The sequence below is a fragment of the Alligator sinensis genome, unplaced genomic scaffold (genome assembly GCF_000455745.1).
Source record: "Alligator sinensis unplaced genomic scaffold, ASM45574v1 scaffold260_1, whole genome shotgun sequence".
NCBI classification, from domain to species: Eukaryota; Metazoa; Chordata; order Crocodylia; family Alligatoridae; genus Alligator; species Alligator sinensis.
This window is the reverse complement of record NW_005842431.1, coordinates 84001-93937: the sequence shown is the minus strand read 5'-3', so window position 1 is coordinate 93937 and position 9937 is coordinate 84001. Positions and strand designations below refer to the sequence as shown.

Here is a 9937-nt window from a genome sequence, read left to right as displayed (position 1 = left end):
AGGAATGCCATCAGGTCCCTGAAAGAAGCTCCAGGCCATCCCCTTCCTTTCCCTCTGCTGACTCGTACACAACATGTGAGCAGGTGTTCATGTGGCAAATATCCCTACAATGGGATTAGTCATGTATCTCTGTGCACTGCCTCTCTGCAGTGACTTCTGTTCAGGACCAGGAGCTCAGTATAATAACAACAACAAACTATTTATTCTCCAGGCAACAGAAGGGAGAATGCAAAGAGGCAGGGGTGATAATAAGGGAGGCCCCTGTGTAGCACCAGTTACAACGCAATCAACACATCCACTCTGACCAGCAGCTTTTAGCTGCAAGCATTTTACAAGGCACATACATAAATCACCACAGCAATGGCACCACTTGTGGGGTGGCACCCTGCACAACTGGCAGAAAGGAAGAATAACTTGACCCAAGAATGCTGAAGCGACTCATAGAGAGTCAGTAGGTCACTTTGCCTTGTAAGGCAGACAGGTGCTAGCCCCATGTTACAGATGCCCTAAGCCCAGAGGTGACATGCCTTAAATCACACAACCCATCAATGGCAGAACCAGGCATCAAGCCCAGCTGCTGTGACCAGCCTCAGTGTACAATCCTTCTAGTGTGCAGCTGGTCCAACAGGGTGTGCACCACTTACATGCCTCCAGCACGAGTATTAATTCCACCTCCTCCCCGCCTACCTCTCATCATCTCATCAGGTGCTACAGCTCTCAGGAGCTGGCTTTTTGTGTTTACATGTATAATGATAATGCCTTCCTGCTGGGGAGCTGCAATGGGATGAATCACACTTCTATTTGTTATTGCTGAATTTCTGATCTACAGCCAGTGTCTGATCCACAGATAGTGTAATTGTAAGGCCATGTAGGGCAGGTAGAGGTCTGTGGCCCAGATCAGCAGGTAAGGGGCAATTTTTACCGTTACAGATATGCCTCAGCAGCCTAATCTCCATTTTTCATCTCAGAAATATTTGCAAAGGCAAAAAAGGACTCAGAGCTATTTTCCATTTCCCAGCCAGGAAGCTTTCTCTGTATCAAATCCCCTTTTTCTCACCAGAGGGAAACATGATGCCTGATAATTCAGGGCATGTGGGATTTTTTTTTCTGCCCCAGAATATAATATTTGGCTCAGATCAAGTATAGTTTCTTTTTGATCAAAGGTATCAGGCCCTGTGCCAGCACCTTCAGCCTATGGATCTGTTCACCTAAACACTGTAGATCACTGCTACAAAATCCCTACAGCTCTCCAATTGACAGTAAATTCAAAGCTTGCAAGGATGGAAGATGCTATAGACACATGGAACAAGTCAAACAGGTCTCCTGGATTTGATTGTCAGAGACGAAAGGCCAAGCCAGCAGAGAACATTCCTGCATAACCACATGTAAAGGAGCAATAGCCAAGAACCTGTCTGGGTGCCCAGAACTGCCTCCTGCTGGTGCAGAAAGCTGGTGAAAGGCTTTCATCCCTGTGAATTAATGAAACTAGCAATATCAGCAAGTGGGATACTGGTGGCAGAGATCCCGTCAGCTTGTCAGGGCAGTTGGGAAAAACATAACCTTGGTCCTTATGCTGAGCTGGAATGATTCCTGAATGTAATCTTTAAGAAAACTGAAGCAAAAGCTTTAATGGGGGACTTACCATTAAGTGAGGGTGAAAAACAAGACCACTCAGACTGCCCTTAGAATTTAAAAAGAGAAAGAATCAGTGTTTTATATTACCTCAAAATGTTCCCCTGCTGGGTTCTGTAGAAGTCACTGTCCCAGGCTTGATCTCCTGGGGAAATAAAAGAAAAGACAATGACTCTACAGAAATTCAGGAAATGCAGGAAGGTCATTCTGCCCCCTCCCCTCTGATCCTAGCTTTTGTTTGTTTGTTTCTGCTGCAGGAGTCTTGAGCTCCAGTCCTGGAGAGGCTGGAACTGTCACTAGCTGGAACAAATTCTTGAGCCAAGAATGTTCTTTGATTTTGAGCCTTCTCAAGAGGGAAATACAAAACACAAAGAACCAATCCTGGAGCACCCAAAGGAGTCCACAAGACTGGTGCCTGGGAGCAAGGCTGCTCAGCACCAGCACAATAGCTAGCGGACGAATAGCAGCTCTTGAGAATGCTTTGTGTCCTGGGATGGTATGCAGTTCTGACAGAGCTGGCTCAGCTTTAAAGGGTAACTTTATACTGCAATAATAAACAGGGGTGGCCAAGCTCCTCCCTAGTGTCACTCCGCTGACTCAGACAGGGTGACACTAGAGACAAATTTGGCCCTAGGAGCTTAAGACCATCTGGACCCAGACTCTGTTCTCAGGAAGAGTGATGTAAATTTGGAGTAACTCCATGGCAGTCAGTGGCTTTCCTCTGGGGTGGGCTCTGGTAGATGGTCCTCTTTCTTAGTACTGATTGCCTTGTTCATTGCTATATATGTTTGAGGGACATCATCAATTCCACTTCCTTTCCTAGTTGTTAGAAATGCTGCAATGTAGAAAATGATGACTTTGGCCTTCACAGACAGCTTATGCTGATCTCCCGATTGTGGTTCAGTGCTTTGAGTATCGGGAATTAAAATTGCTAAGAGTAAAAGTATAGAACATGGCCTTACTGCTATGACACAGAAGGAACTGCTGCCTGAGGATTCAGAGCAGAGATGCTTCTCTATAGGATGGTATGTACCTGGTTTCAAACAGCTAGACCTCAGGAGAAGCTGAAGTCTTCGCGGAGTAAAGCAGTCTTTCCTTTATGGCAGGTAGGTCAATAGTATTTAGCCCCACACAGTTCAGCTGGCCTGTCAAGAAACCAGATCCTCCCTGTTCCCCAAAATGAATGACAGAGGACCTCTGAGGCAGATCTGGGTTTGAGCAACAGCCCCTTTTTCTTCTGTGGCATGAGACAGGTAGGGGACTCTGGCACAAAGCAACTTTGGCAAAGGCTGAAGGAGCTGGGCCTAGTCCTTCTCACCCACTAAGGCACAAAGGGTGTGAAAGAACTCCATTCCCAACCTCCTCTTTCCCGCATTTTTTTTCCTTTCCTTTTTCTTTGTCCTCTCACCTGCCTGTCAACCTGGTTACCTCAAGTTACTGTGTATCTGATAGACTTCAAGTAAGAGGGTGTGAATTTAACTTCTCTATTATTTAGCGCTCTGACCTCATGAGCTGGGGGCAGGGGCTTAAGCCCATGTCAGTCCTCTAGGTAACTGTGATGTTTTTCAAATTGACTGGTCAGCATCAAATGACATCTGTCCCTGACCTCTCTCTCTCTCTTGTCTACAGGGTCTGTGTGTCCCAGGCAGCACAGGACCCAAGGGCCCAGATAAAAACCTGAGTCTGGGTGGGGGCAGTGGTTACTCCAGGTTTGCGGGTGTGCTCCAGGAAGGGGGTCGGCTGGACATAGGTACCCCAGGGGAGGCACTCGGAGCTTGGTTTTTGGTCAGGCGCAGTGAGGCAGGTGGTTCAGCGTAGGAGTACCCCCTGCTGGCCTGCCACAAAGGGTCTTAGAGAATGAGAGAAGGGGCTCTGGGCATGGAGAAGCCCTTCTGCCAACAGCAAAGGAAGGCTGCCTTGGAGCTTCAGAGTCCATCTTGGAGCTCTTTTGCATCTGGATGCAGTTTGGCTCCCTGCACCCTCTCCACCTGGCCAAATTGTTCAGCTGTGGTTCCAACAGGAGCAGGAGTTAACTGTATCTATCTTGGCAGGTGCTGCAATCTCAGTGGAGATCTGAAAGAAGTGAGTCAGGAGCCTTGGGAGACAGAAACTGCTGGGAAGGATTCCATGGACAGACACCCACTAGGAAGGAACTGGTGAGTGATGAGAGAGGAGACCTGCCCCAGCCAGCTTGTCTCCATAGACCCTCTCAGCTTCACTGCCAGCACACCAGGCAAGCTGTACCAGCTGGGCAAGCCTCTTCACTGACAAAAGGAAAAATACTGTTGGCCCAGAGTGAGGGGAATGCCCCACAGTGTCCCAGGTACAGCAGAGCAGGGCTGTCTGAAGAAGCTGAATCCTCCTCCTAGACCCCAGCTGGGTCACACTCCTGCCCACCTCCCTCTTCCTATTGGTGTAACCTGCATAACCACCCAAGTCAGGACTTGTTAGGCAATTTAGCCTCCTCCCCAGATCAAAGTCTCAACGACAGGGTGGGAGCAGGGGGAAGGGTTCTCAGCACAGAGAAAACTCCAGACACCAGGAGCAGCAGCTGCTTGTCATGAGACTGTCCATAATCCAGGAAGATTGTGGACAGCTGCACAATTGTAACCCAAGGCTGAATCCTCCCCACATCCCTCTCCCAAGTCCTGGTGGGACCAGCAGTTTGGCAGCTGCTCCACACAAGTGGAAAATCCAGGGTGAGGAGAGTGAAATACAGGGGATGGAGCCAACCCAGGGAATGGTGTCTGGGTCTCTGACACTAGGCTACTCATTCAAGTGGGGTCCAGGGCAGGAGTGCCAGGGAACTGTCTTCTGATTTCTGATCCACAGCTTACATGCTCAGTGCCACTGCCAGTGTCCTTCCCAGTGGTGAGCCTCCCCACATTATTTGCTCACACATAGGCTTGTTGCCAGTCCTAGCAGAAAGGTTGAGAACCTCTCTGAGAGCCACTCTAATTAAAGCGCCTTCAGTGTCACATGAATTTAGCATCTCACACTTCAAAATGGTAGTGGAGGCGTTTTAACTAAAGCCAGCTTGACAAGCTTTGAAATGTGGGGATGCTGAATACATGCGACGCAGAGGCTGCTGGAGCACGCTAATTAGCACGCTCCAGCAAACACACAGCAGACTTGACTAATCGAGTCTGCTCTGACACGTGCTAATTAGCATGCATTGGAGCAGAGGTCCATCATGTCTATAGGTGCCCATGGTGCCTCCACACTCATCCCCAGTGAAGACCTGCTGGAGTGGGATGATGGGCTGTTAGTGGGGAAGCAGCACAGCCACTGGCCGTGTGGCTTCTATTCAGAAAAGCTGTCAGTCTCCATGGCTGTCAAGCCATGCCTGCCTCTTGGGCTTTGCCTTTGGATATGATTGGCAACTCACTTTTCTTTGATCAGCCTGAAAGCACTTTGGTTGCAAAGCAGTGAAGGTCAGAGTGGACTGTGAATGTCTAACTCTCCTTTGAAATGAATCGCTTTCAGGTCCAGGCTGAGGCCACATTGGTAGTGAAGGGTCTAGGTCTGAGGTCAGCAATGTTTTTGGCCAGAATGTTAAAAACACAAGCAACCTCCACTTGTAAGATGTTGAAGTTCCAGGGGCAGATGGTGGGAGAGCCACAAGGGACCTGATTCTTGTTGTGGCAGCACAGCCCAGCTCCTTCCCTGCAGTCCACCCTGAGGCACATGTGCACCTGCCACCAGCAGCACACTTGGCCAGAGCTCTATGGACCCTGCTGCAGCTGCTTGCAGCCTTCTGGCTACCTGGCACAGCTGACCCAGGCTCTGGGCAGGCCCCTGCTGCCTGCCATAGAGCCCGAGCTGCTCGCAGCAGGCATCAGGGAGGCTACAAGCAGCTGCATCAGGGTCTGTGGGGCGCCAGCCCAGCTCATTATTGGTGGTGAGTGCACTCATGCCTTGGGGCAGATGGTGGGGAAGGGGCTGGGGCTGTGCTGCCACAAGGATCAGGCCCCTTGTGGCTCCCCTGCCATCCACTCCAAGGCATGTGCGCCAAGCAAAATGCCTTCATGTGCCACACTCTGACATGTGTGCCACGGGTTGCCTACTAGGGGTGTGCGAAGCAGGCCTTATTCGATTTGGATTCGGATTTGGCCTGAACTGGGGACAGTGATTCAATTAGTTAATTCAGATCACTGTCCCTGATTCGATTTGGCTGAATCCAAGTCTGAAGATTTGATGCTGATTTGGAGAATCAGTGATTCAAACATAGACACAGCTTTAAATGTTTTTCCTACATACCTCAAGGTACCAGGCACGGCTCATGAACGCTGCAATGCTGGGATGGATGGAGCGTCCCACAGGAGTGCAGGGGGCCCCCCATGTGCTCAGTAGCAAACCTGGAAGTGGACCGGAACTACTTCCAGGTCCAGCGGGGAGTGCACAGCCCCTCCCCCCTCCCCCCCCATGTGCCCCCATCTTGTCAATTGGCCATGGGGAGACCCTGGGTGCCCCCTCAGACCCAGGAAGCACCAGTCGCCAAGCCAGGGGGGCACAGAGGGGCCCCCCAGCATGCTCCCTGGCAGACAGAAGTGGACTGGAAGTGCTTCTGGTCCACTTCTGGATCTGCTGCCAAGTGTGCTGGGGAGCCCCCCATGCTCCTGTGGGATGCTCCATGCACCCCAGCATCGCAGCATTGATGAGCCACCCGCTACCTAGAGGTATGTAGAAAAAACATTTAAAGCTGTGGCTATGTCCAAATTGCCAAATCTTTCCAAATCTCTCTGAATCGATTCAGAAGGTCCCGATTCGATTTGGAGAGATTAAAGGGTCCTCTGATTCGATTCAGATTAGGAGATTTGGCCACCGAATTGGGCTGAATCTCTGCCGAATCGAATCAGGGACCGAAGCTTTGCACAGCCCTATTGCCTATCTCAGGTCTAGTTGTTCACTAGGTCTCCTCAGTACCCAGCCCTCTGAGTATGCCTCTAGTCTGTACTGTAAGAGGGGGAGGGGTCTCCACCCACTTGTATTTCTCTTGATTCTCTGGGGCTCAGCACTGCAACCTGGGCCTGCAAGCTTCCTGACACCTTCAACACATCATCTGAATAGACTGTAGCTGGCCTATCTCCTAGCCATGCCTAGTAATCACATTTGTGCTCATCCTTGTGTCATCTCCTTGTGCTTGTGTCCTGGCCTGATACCATACGTTCTATCACCCAACCAGGGGGTGGCACTCCTGTAAACCAGCCTTCTCTCTGCTCCTAGGACCTACGGGGTTATATTAGATAGTGACTTATGCACAAAGTAATGAAAAGGTGCCCTGGCTAGGGTAGTCCAGGAACACTTCTGATGCTTCTTCTGTGGCAGGAGGGAGAGCTTTCATGTCAACTTGGAGCATGCCAAGTCACAGCCCCTCTTACAGAACCTCAGCCAGGGTTTTCAGATTTTCATCAGCCTCCTCCTGGTCCTGGCCACAATGGCCATCCCCCAACACAGGATGAGGAAGGCTGGGGGGTCAGGTTCCCTGTAACAAGGCAAAACTTCTTCCATTCCCGTTATTACATTCCCAGGCAGAGTTCCTCTATTCCAGGGGTTAGCTGACGTTAGGAGCAATGGGCCAAAATAATGCTGTTTGCTCTGTGGTGGGCCAGCACTTCTGACCTAGTCACCACCACTGCTTCTTCCAGCCGCTGCAATATGTACAAATAATCCCCATCACCACAGATGCCCCTCACTACTAATATTCAGGCCAAATACCTTCCCCTGGTCATAGATTGCAGATCCCTGCTCTAGTCAATGTCCTGGTGCTCTTTGGCCTCCTCAGCAGAGTAATGGGCATTGTTTGGGCATCTTCATCCAGTCCTCTCATTTGAACCTGTGAGTTCCACTCCTGCTCCTGCTTTATCACTGTTTGTCCCATGAAATCAGCTGTCTCCCTCAGCTCTAAGGCCCCTTCCTCAAATGGACGAGACAGGCCTTTGCCCTAGATGTGTTTAGTCTGTCCTCAGAATCTGGTGGGCTGGCTGCCTTCAGCAACACTAAATTCAAATTTGAAGGAAACAAATGAAAAATCTTCCTCAAGGAAGAGATGAGAAGGCATCCATGTATCAGCACCTCCCCAGTGATCAGGCCTGTAGTCACACAGCTGGCAGAGGAAAGGAATCTCTGTATCTATGGACAGAACTGTGCTATACTTTGAACTCTCTCGACAAGGAAGAATGTTGGAGACATACTTCACACAAGTCTCCAGCCATCCTTTGGCACCCAGTCTTTCACTTGCTGGAATCAATATTTCACATGATGTTGCTACAGTAAATCATAGAATCATAAATCATAGAAAAATGAGGTTGGAAGGGACCTCAGGAGGTCATCTAGTCCAACCCCCTGCTCAAAGCAGGACCATCCCCAACTAGATCATTCCATCCAGGGCTTTGTCTCAAAGAAGTCATGTGCCCCAGCCCCCAAACCATTTTTATTGCCCTCTGCTGGACTCTCTCCAATATGTCCACATCCTTTCTGTAATGGGGGACCCAAAACTAGACACAGGACTCCAGATGTGGCCTCACCAGTGCCAAACTGAGAGGAAGAGTCACTTCCCTTGATCTGCTGGCAACGCTTTCCGTGATCTGCTGGCAAAGCTTTCCTTGATCTGCTGGCAACATTCGTGATCTAAATGTCTAAAGATCTAAATGTTCAGATATTTCTGTTTTCACACACATTGATTGTGCCTTGGTCCCTGGTATAACTTAAGGAATCCTAGGGAAGGTGGTTTCATATACTTTCTGCTTTCAGGTTTTGTTTCTTTTAGAAAAAAGTTGGTGATTAAACCTTTGGGAAGTTTTGGAATGGGTTCGACATCTATATTTTTAGGTTGACCTTTGTCCATTTCACTTTAAAGAAAAAATCTGCCTTGGCTCCAGATGCCACCTAACACTTCTGAGGCCATTATACTTTTGTTTGTTGATTGGAAAGGACAGGCCAAAATCAGACTCAGGCTGGAAACAAAGTATGGAGGAACTGTCAGCACGCCTCAACATATCACACAGCCGTCCCAGATGGGTCTTTCTGCTGTGTATGGTGTTTAATCCTTTTTGCCCATTTGTAACTTGGCTGGCACTTACTTTTCCTTGCTCTCCACCAGTCTGTAACCTTCGGAGCTGGCTTGTCTTTGTATGGTGGGAGACTGAGCTGCAGTCACATGGGCTAGGATGCTTTTGTCAAGAATTCTATATAAAAACTGGATTCATTTGTAAAGCTCTTTGGGAAAACAGTTATGAAAGATGCTATTATAAAAACAGACTCTGATCCCAGGAACCTTTACTAAACAGAAGACATCTAGTCTGCATCTTATTGGAATCTGACTGAGTTTTCTTGAAATCCAAGTTAAGACCTGTGAGTCCCCTGACTTCAGTGTGCTTTTATCAGCGATGAAATGGAATGGACGAGTCTAGTGACTGCATTACTGGGGAACAAGAGATTAAGACCAATGTTTTCTCAGATCAGGTGCCTGAGTATAGGCACCTCAGTCTGTATCTAAGAACCTGGATAAGCAACCTCCTTTTCAAATGGGCATTCACAGCCCTAGCCATGCCAATGCTTGCTGCAGGGGCTCTGCACTTATAAAGAATTTCAGGGCACTCATTTCCTACTGCATTTTTCTCCTTCCACTTCTGTAGGTTGCAAGGCTGGGCTTTGATTGTTTCCCCATGCAGCTCTTCTCTGGCCTTCCAGCGCTGACAGGAAAAGTACTAAAGCTATGGCCTGGCAGGGCTCTAAGAACTGCCTAGAACAGTTCACGATGGCAAGACCCCAATGTCACCATAGTGTCAGCCCAACACGCTGGGTCCCACAATGCAGAGGATGGAGGACACTGATCTCAGAGCTACCCCACCATGCTCTGGCTCCATTTCTCACAGCAAGTGATGGGAGCAGCCAGCCCACAACCATGCCAGCAATTATTCTGCCAGCCCGCTGCTGCAGGATTGCCTGTCTGACAGGCAAAGCCAGGGAAGGACTGTGGAGATGGCTTTAGAAGACAACAGAGCTGCTGCTCATAGCTAACTCCCAGGCTGGTTGGGTTGTCTGAGGAAGGGGCCTTCATGTAATTCCCAAGCAGCCATGGGGAGACTGGTGCTGCTAGCCCATTCTGGGAACTCCCTCCCTCAGGTTAGTCCTGTCTTAGGAGGGCACTGCAGGCACCACTATGGAGCACTGGGTGGCAAGCACACTCCTCCTACAAACAGGAGGGATGGTCTGGGCAGACTATAGATTTCTATAGCCTCCTTCTATAGCCTCCTCTCCCCTGGCCTGGCAGCCATCTTACTGGGGGCAGGTGCCAGGAATG

The 9937-nt window shown here is 49.5% G+C and overlaps 1 protein-coding gene across 1 annotated transcript in view; it reads right to left on the bottom strand.

Moving 5' to 3' along the window:
* The window catches only part of RIPOR1 (RHO family interacting cell polarization regulator 1), a 132125-nt gene that overhangs the window by 98269 nt on the left and 23919 nt on the right, over positions 1-9937 (bottom strand). Inside the window, exon 2 of the mRNA XM_025211819.1 lies at positions 1723-1777. The gene's annotated coding sequence lies outside the window, so the exon portion shown is untranslated. The remainder of the gene's footprint in view (positions 1-1722; positions 1778-9937) is intronic.